Source organism: Cornus florida, unplaced genomic scaffold (genome assembly GCF_030987335.1).
Source record: "Cornus florida cultivar Cherokee Brave unplaced genomic scaffold, ASM3098733v1 CherokeeBrave_3.0.0_Hap2_Chr08, whole genome shotgun sequence".
Taxonomy (NCBI): Eukaryota; Viridiplantae; Streptophyta; class Magnoliopsida; order Cornales; family Cornaceae; genus Cornus; species Cornus florida.
In genome coordinates this window covers 84,874,776-84,887,414 of record NW_026775578.1, presented here as the reverse complement: position 1 = coordinate 84,887,414, position 12,639 = coordinate 84,874,776, and positions in this window count along the sequence as shown.

Here is a 12,639-nt window from a genome sequence, read left to right as displayed (position 1 = left end):
ACATTTTCATGAAATAAATACTTCAAGTCTACAAGACATCCCAAAGCAAATGCAAAGCCCCAAGTCTTAAATCATGTATTTGAAAAATGTCCCCACTACGTGGGTGAGTAACATAAATTTACTCGTAGGAGATGAGCATGCATAGACCTAGCGTTTTACAAACTTATTAAGTTGATATAAATCCATTCATACAGTCATGCCACCTAGCGTCTATGTCAAAGGTGAGACTCAGAGAGCATCGTAAGCTACCTTAGAGCATTTATAGTATAAACCACATCATTCATGCAATTTAACAATATAGGAGTGTATAGTGCAACGCAACAAGACATAGGTATTCAAAGTTATCAACTTGTAACCTAAAATGCGAAAACAACCAAAACGGTTCATGACACCTAACTTCTATATTCCAAATGAGTCTAAGGAATCATCCTAGGCTGCATTAAACAATTAATACCCAAATTACAATATCAATGCAATTTTAACTAACATTAGAACTTTTAATACAATGCATCAAGGCATAGATTATCAAAGTTAATAACTTGAAATCTAAAATACGGAAACAACAAGTTATGATAATTTAGTGTTATTAACTTCTATTGAAAAGCACGGCATGCAAGTATACTAAGCACATATATACTACATCTAAATGAAATGTCAAACACTACATCACAAGCTATAAATAATCCATATTAAACAACTTGAAATTAAATGCGAAATCAAGTAGTGGCGGAAAGATAAGAACATACGGTTTCAATGACCAAGCAAGCTGATCTCGGGTTACTAGCCTGCAACGTACTACCTAGTGTGCACTAAACCCGGAATCAAAGTATATTGCTGGTTTAGGGTTACTAGCCCTCAGGGAATCACCTAGTGCGCACTATATGTTGTAGGGGGAGCTCTCATCCCCCGTACTAGAGTCACGCCCTAGCCGTAACATATTACAATGTCCTTGTAAGCTTTCTTAAAATCAATAAGTTGTGCATCAAGGTATAATACATATACACAATATATTAGTCAACTACTATGCACAAATAAGTCAAGTAAAACACACAATATTCATCCTATATCTTTAAGCTACAATGACATACGACATGTCAAATATATAATGTGCATATAAGTAAGTTAAACTATAACTTCCACTCATGGAATACTATAATGTAATCATACAATAAGTTCCAAATTTACAAGTTAAGCACGAAAACATCTTCAACATCTAACTACCTCAATGGAAGCATATAATGTAATTTAATTAAATTAAATAATTAAATTCTCAAGATTACAAAGTAACTCCAAATATTCTAAAATTAATATAAGTTAAAGGTGATGGCAAGGCCTAGTTTAAAAACACTTTATAAGTTATTTCTACCAAACTCACAACTAGGTAGATTAAACTTCATACAAGAAAATAATTAAATAAAGTTCTCCACACTCATTCAAATATTCTCATTTTCATATATGTTAATGAATATATTAAGGCCTAATTTAATATCACATTGTAAGTTCATTCCATGTTAGGTACAACCATATGAATTAAATTCCATACAAAGAAAATAATTAAATAAAAGTCTCAAAATCTATTCAATTATTCTCAATTTAATGTATATGATAGAATATGCCAAGCTCATCAATAATATCAAGTTAAAAATCCAATTAAGTGAGTAGAGCACTTAAAATAAAATTAATTAACCTAATTAATTAATTTTCTCTATATTTTCAAACAACTCCAAATATTCTCAACTTCACGTATGTTAAAGAACATACTAAGGCCTAATTTAATATCACATTACAAGTAAATTCCATACTAGTTACAACCATGTAAATTAAATTTTCATACAAGTGAAAGATTAAATAAAAATTGCAATACTTATTCAAATCCTCCCAATTTAATATATGTTAATAAACATATCAAGGCCTAATTTAATAACATGCCACAATTTAATTCTAAACTATATCATGAGAATTAAATCTTATACAAAGAAAATAATTAAATTAAATTCTAGATAAAATACCTAGGCATACATACAAGTTGTATAAGCTTATAAAACAATCAATACAACATTTATTTAAACCTAAAACATCCCCTACCTTACTTTGAGATGAAATCTCAAATCCCTACCGAAAGGAAATCGCTCCGAATCCGACGATACTTCTAGGTTATGTCGGGGACTACAAGGGAAGCAACTTTAACCCTTGAGGCACCATGAAAATCCAAACCCAAACTCAAAACCCGAAATAAAAAATGGTCAGAATCGGCTTCTAATAAGGGGGAAAGGACCGCCTCGCCAAGGCCTACGATAAACGCTAAGGCATTACGACATTTTACAAGGGGGAAGAAGGTTAATTTGAGAGACGAAGGGTGGCAGCCCCCTTGGGCTTCCATGGCTGATCTGTAGCACTATGAGAAGAAAAGGATGAAATGTTTTTAATTTTATAACCCCCTTATTTACAGTAAAACCCTAAAAGTGCCCCGAAAGGTCCCCACCGAGTCCAAAAAAGTGGAATTTGCACAGACGTGTTCAAACGGTAAAACACCATAAATGAAAAAGAACCAAAATGAAAAAAAATGAACAATGGAAGAAACAGCATCAAAAACCAAATCCCGTGCAGAAAGATATGCTCCGAACAAGGTCGGTGGCAACCGGGCTGAAAACCCTAAAATTGGGGAAAACGACTGTGAGGAAATTCTAAGACTATGCAACTCGATGAAAAGGAAAAATGAATCTCATACGAGGATCTAGGATCAAAACGAGGTATTTTGTAATAACTTTCGTTAACTGCACAATGGCCTCCATAAAAAGGAATAACTGCAAAACTGCTCAAAATGAAAATATCATCCAAAATATATTTTCTTAAAAACCCCTAATCAAAATATCTCCAAAAGATATTTATGAAAAACACCTCAAGAAATATCAATGTTTCTGAAGAATCATTTCATCCACACCCCTACGAGAGAAAGAAACAACCGGCGAGCTTTTCTCTAAAAGTAAAGCTACGCGTTTCGAGAAAATCAACTGAAATGAAAACTCGTGAAGTCAAAACTCAACTCTGAACACGGAAAGTGAGGTTGTGCCAACAAAGTGACAAACGGAAAAAGGACGAAAAGTGAATATCGTCCAAAAAAGGAAAATGTGAAAATGACTCGGTCCTTAAAGGAAGTTGTCAATTCAAAGGAAAGAGTCTCGAAAACCATTTCCGAGCACTCGAGACGACACTAAGTGATGGGTAACAGAACCCTGAAAAGAAAATTTGACGGAAAAAATTTATCCGTAAAATTTGAGAAAAGGGAAAGGAAGGAAAATGACAGAGTCATTACAACTTACCCTCTTTAAGGAAATTTCATCCCTGAAATTAGGAACATCACCAGAAGAATCATACAAGGACCGAACACAAGGTCACACTGAGGAAGGGATCATAAAGCATTAAAAGACAACTCCTGAACCTTAAGATCCAACTGAAAGAACCCGAAACCACGAACCAAAGACAACTCCTCAACCGAATCGGCATGTTAACTCAATGTCAACCATCGAAAGAATCCCAAGACAACGAAACGTCAAAACACGACAAAAGAAACGAGGGACATGGTTTACGAACAGCGACCAAAACCCGCCCATAACGTACTCAAATGTGTAGAAGCAATGACAGTGCCTAGCGCCTGCCCATACTTACTCGTCAATAAGGTAGCATCGACGGCAACTAACACTCATCCACAACACATAACTTTGTACGGTAGCATGACAGTATAAGGCACTAGTTCATAACCTGTCCCCAACCAGGTCAACCCAAAAAAACTTATCGATACAAATGACATCAATGTCGGAAATGAGCGTTACCAAAAGCATTACGGGAACCAGGCATTTTGTGAGATTTGAGATAGCTAATCCCAAAACTCTAACAACAATGTCATAGGCACCGTTACGCTTAAGGCCTTAAATCATCATTGCAAGTAGAGTCAGCAACTCTTACATAGCAAAATACCCTTATCAATAACCTTCGGTCACAAATCCAAAGCCTAACAAGTCTATACCTTCAAGCCAATGGATCAGACTCCACGGAACCGAAAGACACTGTCCCAAGCAGACCTATCCTAAGGTCACAAATGGAAACAAAAAGCTAGATCAAAATCCCTATCATGGACAACTAAGTCCTCAAAACAGAAGTTTACCACGTAGCTCACACATGACAATCCTGACAACCAAGGTCACAAAACCCCAGTATAAGTGCAGGAAAGATAAAACAGTATAAGCCAGATACTCACATAGCACATGCTCACAAAATTAAATTGACTAAATTAAGTATTACCTTAATACTAAGCACACAGTACGCATAAGGTAAATTAAGCAAGCCACCTATCACATAGGGGTCAAATAATCAACGACCAGCTATACACCACTAACGGTACTAGCATGTGAAACGGATACAGTAAATGAAAACGCACCATCTACGTCCTCATACAACTATCACATAGTCATATATCCTAAACATGTTTCTAAGGCCTGCCCTAAAACAATTGGCTCATAAACATGTAAAAGGGATCATACAAATGGCAAGTTCGTAAAATCAAAAGAAATTGATAGAATGCCTTTTAAAAGACACTATGCAGAAAACGTACAACCGAACCTGGATGAGTCCAATCTCTCATTACGAGGAAATGAACCATCCTAAGAGCAGCTCATACCCCGATGAAAGTGCTTCCTAAGACCAACTTATACCCCGATGGAATCCTGACACCAAATGAAACAAGACAACGATGTAATGGATAGCCCCGATGTTAACCGTTACGAGACAACAACAAGAAGAACACCTCTCAAGGTGCTAGTGAGTTATATGAGAACTCTAAAGGATTCTAATGGAACCCTAACAAAATGCTGCAAGTCTCTAAAGACAAGGGAGAGTAATTAATTGCACCAACACAATTAATTACACGAAACCATACACATCCTAACAGTAGCCCGTAAAAGCTATCCAAGGCAACACAAAAAGGATCCTAGGTCCACACACCTATCCAAATCCTGAAACCATCACCTTAAAAAGGCAAGACACGCGAACCTCTCCCTAAGGCTCACAAAGCTACCTCCTAACTCCCAAAGGAAAGATTCGAGTCAGCCTTGACTCTTCGTCCCATGATGCTAGAACAAAGACTTCAATGACATCATCGCATCAAAGTCACTACAAAACCCCAAGAGATGATACCAACACCTTAGACGCCCCATGACCATGTCATGAAGCTACGAAATAAGAACGGGATGAAACAGTGCCTCCACGGCCCGAGTCTCATTCCACCAGACAGAGACTGCAACTCTATGCTTACCCAAGCCCTGACAAGAAGACTCTCCGCGAGTCAAGACCATAAAGCTATATTCGTGAAAAAAAGGGAAATGACGTCGATAATAACACAAGTTATCACGACCAAAAACAACTCACTCAGTGAATGCATAAAATAAATAGCATGTCAATGTATGCAACATAAAGTCATGCTAAAGCAGATAAGCATATACAACATGCTAAAGTAAACAAGCATATACCATATGCTAAGGTAAACAAGCATATATCATATGCTAAAGCAGTTAAAGTAAGCTTCTAAACAAGTTGCCACATAAGCAAACAAACATGTTATCAAATCAAAACATGTTATTAAGAAGCAATTCAACACATAGAGCATGGAAACACAAGCACGTTATGCACCCAAAACCCGTTGTCCAAGGTATTCAAACCTAGAGCTCTAATACCACCTGTGACGGCCCTGGTTTTCAAGCCAGTGCGTCCTATGATGAACCGAAGTTTGACCCAATAACGGATCCGAATGTGGAAGCTAAAATACAAAACCAGTTTCTAAAGATGCAATGCATCTTTAAGTAGCCAAAGTGACCACCTTCTATGAGGCTATGGATCTCAACGAGAACAAAGCGGAAGAAAAATATTAGAAAAAAACCAAATAAGCCCTCAAGGGCAAAATGGTTTTTTACATAGAAACAACATCTCTAGAAATGAACATCATCCTTAAGACACAATCATGACTTCTCATAAAGCCACGAAAACAAAAGGGAAATAAGTGGAAACCACGATTTAAAAAGGGACAAGTTTTACCCCAAGGGCAAAATGATAATTTCTAGCACAATTTGGGTGCCACCGAGCACACTATTAGATAGACAACGAAAAATTAATCAAGTTAGACACAAAAATCACTTGATTTCAGAGTTTGGATGGAAGAGAAAATTCAAAACAAAGTTTTGACGTCGCCGCGGCCGTGAATAGTGTTTTGACAGCAATGAAAAGTGTTTTGACAGCAATGAATAGTGACTTGGGCAAAATGTTAAAATTCGTGTGCCGTTTTGAGACATTAAACGACATTTTTTTGGAGAAACACGAAGAAGAAACCTCTTCACAATAAGTTTTCCAAGCTGACCATGTCGAAAGAAAATTTTATTTTTGACGTGAAATCCACAAAATGCCCTTATAATAGACTTTGTCAAAAAGTGCATATGCGCATAGAAAATAAGATTTGATGCGGGATTTTCGAGACTGAGACGTCATTTTTCTGAAAAATATTGTGAAGAAACCCCCCCTAAAATCACGTTTTCTATGTGACCATGTCAAGGCCAGAATTTATTTTTCAAAAGAAATTTCCAAAATTCCCACAGATCAGATTAGGTCAAAAATGATAAAAAACAATAAACAACTTTGCACCAAGTGTTCATTTGACCCTAAATGGTGTTGTATGCTAAAACGATCATGCATGCAAATGTATTTAGTGATTTTAAGCACGCGGGAATGGTCCACGACTCCCAAAAATGCCCGATGCAAAATACGACCTATCCGAACTTCAAAATGCAAAGAAAATGCCTTAAATGGAAAACTTGAGTCCAACAAACATCCATTTCATACAAATGTGATATTTTGTGCAAGGTGAGCATTCATACAAACGTAATATACATATTTTCATGTGTTCCAATGGTCTACGGCCTCAATAGTCACTAAATACAAAATATCACATTAAACCTCAAATTTTTCAAAAAATGGCTTTTAAAAGAGAAACTTGAAACTAAAAATTATAAAATGGTTTTAAAAGACTGTTTGACCCTTAGCTACACTTCATGCATAAATAAAGAGACACTATGGAAGTGCTAAAGCCCACTTCCCACACCCCATACAAATGTAATAAAGTTAAGATATGCCGTTTTTCTATTTTTCAATAAAATCACTTAGAAATAAAAGTACTTATAATATAAAATGAAAGTCCTTAGCCCATAGCCTCATTACATACATGTCAAATACATCCCAAATGGTGCACTAAGTGTTCATTATACATTTAGAACCAAATATACGAGTTTTGGCATATAAAGCTATAAATAGCATTTCATGCTAACATTTTTATGAAATAAATACTTTAAGTCTACAAGACATCCCAAAGCAAATGCAAAGCCCCAAGTCTTGAATCCTGTACCTGAAAAATGTCAAAAATAAAATGGGTGAGTAACATAAAGTTACTCGTAGGAGATGAACATGCATAGACCTAGCCTTTTACAAACTTATTAAGTTGATATAAATCCATTCATACAGTCATGCCACTTAGTGTCTATGTCAAAGGTGAGACTCAGGGAGCATCCTAAGCTACCTTAGAGCATTTCTAGCATAAACCACATCATTCATGCAATTTAAGAATATAGGAGCGTATAATGCAACGCAACAAGACATAGGTATTCAAAGTTATCAACTTGTAACCTAAAATGCGAAAACAACCGAAACGGTTCATGCCACCTAATGTCTATGTTCCAAATGAGTATAAGGAATCATCCTAGGCTACATTAAACAATTAATACCCAAATTACAATATCAATGCAATTTTAACTAACATTAGAACTTTTAATACAATATATCAAGGCATAGATTATCAAAGTTAACAACTTAAAATCTAAAATACGGAAACAACAAGTTATGACAATTTAGTGCTATTAACTTCTATTGAAAAGCAAGGCATGCAAGTATACTAAGCACATATATATTACACCTAATTGAAAAGTCAAACACTACATCACAAGCTATATAAAATCCATCTTAAACAACTTGAAATTGAATGCGAAATCAAGTAGTGACGGAAAGACAAGAATATATAGTCTTAATGACCAAGCAAGCTAATCTCAGGTTACTAGCCCATAAGGTATTACCTAGTGTGCACTAAACCCGTAATCAAACCGTATATTGGTGTTTTAGGGTTACTAGCCCTCAGGGAACCACCCAGTGTACACTATATGTTGTAGGGGGAGCTTTCATCCCCCGTACAAGAGTCATGCCCTAGTTGTAACATATTACAATGTCCTTGTAAGCTTTCCTAAAATCAACAAGTTGTGCATCAAGGTATAATACATGTACACAATATATTAGTCAACTACCATGCACAAACAAGTCAAGTAAAACACATAATATTCATCCTATATCTTCAAGCTACACTAGCATACGACATGTCAAGATTAAAAAGTAATTCCAAATATTTTAAAATTAATATAAGTTAAAGGTGATGGCAAGGCCTAGTTTAATAACACTTTACAAGTTATTTCTACCTTACTCACAACTAGGTAGATTAAACTTCATACATGAAAATAATTAACTAATGTTCTCCACACTTATTCAAATATTCTCATTTTCATATATGTTAATGAATATATTAAGGCCTAATTTAATATTGCATTGTAAGTTCATTCCATGAATTAAATTCCATTCAAAGAAAATAATTAAATAAAAGTCTTAAAACCTATTCAATTATTCTCAATTTAATGTATATGATAGAACATGCCAAGCTCATCAACAATATCAAGTTAAAAATCCAATTAAGTGAGTAAAACACTTAAAATAAAATTAATTAACCCAATTAACTAATTTTCCAAATTTTAAAACAACTTTAAATATTCTCAAATTCGCATATGTTAAAGAACATACTAAGGTCTAATTTAATATCACATTACAAGTTGATTTCATGCTAATTACAACCATGTGAATTAAATTTTCATACAAGTAAAAAATTAAATAAAAGTTGTAATGTGACGGCCATGGTTTTCTAAGCCAGTGCGTCCTGTGATGAATGGAAGATTGACCCGATAACGGATCCGAATGCGAAAGCAAAAATAGAAAACAAGACTCTAAGAAGTCAAAGTGACCTTCTATGAGGCCACAGATCTCAACGAGAACAATGCAGAAGCGAAAGGTCGGAAAAAAAAAAAAAAAAAAAAAAAAATGAACAAGCCCCCAAGGGCAAAAATTATCTTTTTACAAGAAGCAGCGTCTCTAGAAATGCACATCATTCCCAAGACATATCCGTGACTTCCCTTAAAGTCACGGAACTCAAAAGAGAGTAGTAGAAGTGAATTAAAAGAAAACCGGACAAATTTAGCCCCAAAAACAAAATGGTCATTTCAAAAAATATAAAATCTGGTGCTACTGAGTACACCATTGGAAAGACTGTGAAAAACTAATCACGATGGACTCAAGAATCGCATGATTTGGAATTCAAACGAATGAGATATGGTCTAACGACGAAAAATGAGCAAATAAAGCTAAAAGGGTAAATTGGTAATTATTCAGGAATATCCCAGTGAAACCAAGCACATTGTTGGATAGAAGACAAAAAAATAGTCAAGTTCAAAAAAAAATTCACGTGATTTGGAGTCCGGACGAGGGAGAAACGAAGGTTTGAAGTTATGACATCTCGGCAGCCCGACGAAGGGGCCACGGCAGCCCCATGCGCGCGCACGCCCTTCGGCACCCCATACGGCGCATATGGTATGGCACGGTTGACAGTTAGGAAAAATATTTATATATCGGTTTTCCAGAACTGAGGCTTGAAACGAATTTTTCTGGAAAAACACGAAAAAAAAACCCCTTCCAAAATCGAGTTTTCTAACTGACCATGCAAAAGAAAATGAAAAAAACACACTGTAAAATGCCTAGAACGCCCCTAAGAAAAATCAGGTCAAGGGTGCCTAAAAGCTGCTACAGGGAATTTCTGAAATTTGCTAGAACAGAGAGCAAAAACGGGACCTTTAACGACATTTTCTGGAAAAACACAAAGAAGAACCCCCCCCCCCCAAAATCGAGTTTTCTACCCGGCTGCATAGAAGAAAATGAAAAAACACACACTGTGAAATACCCAGAATGCCCTTAGATCAGAAATGGGCAAAAACTCAAAAAAATACAACTTTGCACCAAGTATGCATTTATAGGCTGAGACGAATATACACGCAAATGTAATAAATGATTTCAAGCGTGCTGGAATGGTCCACGGCTCCTAAGAAGACCCGATGCAAAATCCGACACCCCGACGGCAAAAAAAGGCAAAAATGCACATGAAATGAAAAATTTGAAATCTAAAATTATGAAATGGTTTCAAATTACCGTTTGGCCCTTGGCCACACTTCATACATGATTAATGAGACCCTATGGAAGAGTAAAAATGGAATTCTCACACCCGATGCAACCATGGTGAAACAATGACTTGTCATTTTTTTTAAATATTTTCGTAATATTTAATGAAGTCAAAAGTTACATAAGATACAAAATAATTGTCATTAGCCTCCGACCTCATCTCATACATGTCAAATACATTACAAAAGGTGTACTTATGTACACATTACATATTTAGAATAAAATATACTAGTTCTGACATATAAAGCTACAAATAGCATTTCATGCTAACATTTGCATAAATCAAGAATACATTTAAAAGAATTTCAATTCAACGAAATGACCTAGGAATATTGTACATCCCAAATCAAGGTATCCATACCTAAAAATAACCTAATAACTTTGGGGTAAGTAAACAAGTTACTCGTAGGAGATGAGCATGCATAGACCTAACATTTTTGTGAAGGCCCAAGTTTTGCAACCCGGTGTGTCAGTGATGACCCGAAAGTTGACCCAGGAACGAATCCGAAATGCGGAAGTAAAAGATAAACTAAAGTCTTTAGAGATAGAATTCATCCCAAAGACACCAATTTGACCTTCCATGAAGTCACGAAACTTAAAAAGAGCAAAAGAGCAAACGAGAGTCAAAATGGGCAAAATCCGTTAGTCAAAAAAGCAAAATGGTCAATTTATAAATAAGAAGGGAAATTTGACTCCAAGCAAGTCAAATGAGGTTTATACAACTTAAACTAATCATTTCACAACACTCCAAGAGGTTCTAAGGACTTTGGCCAATAATCTCACAAAACGCCCTTTCCCGGTTTAAACAAAACCTAACATTGTCTTACTAAAACATGAATAACTCCCAAAGTGATTTGAAACTAAGAATGGAATTGGTACCATTGGAAAGTTGACTCAAAATCCTTGAGTTTAGGCTCAAGAATCACCCCATTTGGATTAGAAATGAAGAAGTTATGACCATTTGAAGTTGGAACAACAGTGCTGAAACAAAATCTGAAAGGCTGGTGAGTGTGAGCTATTTAGGTCGACCGAAATGAATAGAAAATTTTTCAAAAACTGATTTTTGAGGGAAGGTCACTTCGGTAAGCTGAAATAAGGCATCGGTTATGATACCCCTCGATTCTAGAGCCACGGGTGATCAAGTACGAGCACAGATCCGAGGGATGACAAACAATTAATATGTAAACAAGCAAGAATACAAAAGAATTTAAAATAAAACAATAAGCTGAAAAGAATTCTAATATGAAAAATCCTCAAAAGAATAAAAACATTAATATAACTTAATCTTTCCAATCCGTACAACTTGGGAATCCATCAAGTGGACCCCTTATGATCCCCAACTGTAAATGAAATACAGAACCAAAATCCAAAACTAAAATAATAAAGGACCTCCTATGTAGTCGGAAGAGTGAGTGTCTGTATCTGCTTCATCATGATCAAGCTCTAAGCTTGGTACTGACGAATACCTGAAAAATAAGAGTGGGTCAGGCCCACATGCAAGTTCCATTATACTACAATCCATACATAAGCCCGATACGCAGATACATCCTAGATAGCTTGGCAATAGCTAAAATAGTCCATATAGATATAGATACACACTATAGGACACTCACTAACCTATAGTCGTCACACCTGAGTAGAAGGTAACACACAAAATGCACGTAGCGTAGTCATGCACACCTAGACCTACCAGGGAACGTCATTAGGTCCAGTTATCCATCCAAGGCGATATACGCACCCTAACCATGATCAGGAGACTCAAGCTAATATCACGGTACCATAATGATATATATTTAAAGTTCTCTCGTATCCATCCCTAAGAGAAACTAGTTAGTCGTTCAGCTTATTCAACTGCACAGACTAAAAATAAATAGGATTTTATATTCACAATCCATTTCCTTCCTAATATAGAAAAGTAAAACAACCATCCGTTATGTCATTCAACTGTTTTAGTTGACAGGACATGCATTCGTGTAGGATTTAACTGTTTTAGTTAATCCATTCCGTATGTATGAAGAAGTAGGACTTAACTTTTTGATCTAATCCATCTCCAATATGCCACCGTCCCATACCGGTGCATATAATGCAAATGATCCATAAATGATGCACACTCAATTGAACATCAAATACATTCCCAATATCCATATAATTGATAACGTCAGTATTTAATGGTTCATCAATTAAAATCCAGCATAATATCCATGTAATTGATAGATATATTTTAAT